The following is a 277-nucleotide window of genomic DNA, read 5'->3' as shown; positions in this document are numbered from 1 at the left end:
TGCCTGCTTCCCTGTTGCAGATGGGATCTGAGGCTCTTCAAGCTGTAAAGTCTCAGAGAAGAACCTCTCCATCTCCGATGTGGTGGAGCCTGCTCACTTCCTCCTGGAAGTCCTCCATTTGGCAGCACAGCTCCTCTAAGACAGCACACTTCCTGAAGGACAGCGGGCCATTTCCCCTGGCCTCAGAGAGATGCCAAGCACTCCCTGCAACCTGGGATTTGGAGGGCTGCATCAGCCATCTGTGTGGAAGCTGTGTTGGATTTGTGTGGCAAGGTTT

Source organism: Phaethon lepturus, unplaced genomic scaffold, assembly GCF_000687285.1.
Source record: "Phaethon lepturus isolate BGI_N335 unplaced genomic scaffold, ASM68728v1 scaffold3957, whole genome shotgun sequence".
NCBI classification, from domain to species: Eukaryota; Metazoa; Chordata; class Aves; order Phaethontiformes; family Phaethontidae; genus Phaethon; species Phaethon lepturus.
Note: the sequence above shows the minus strand (reverse complement) of the source record.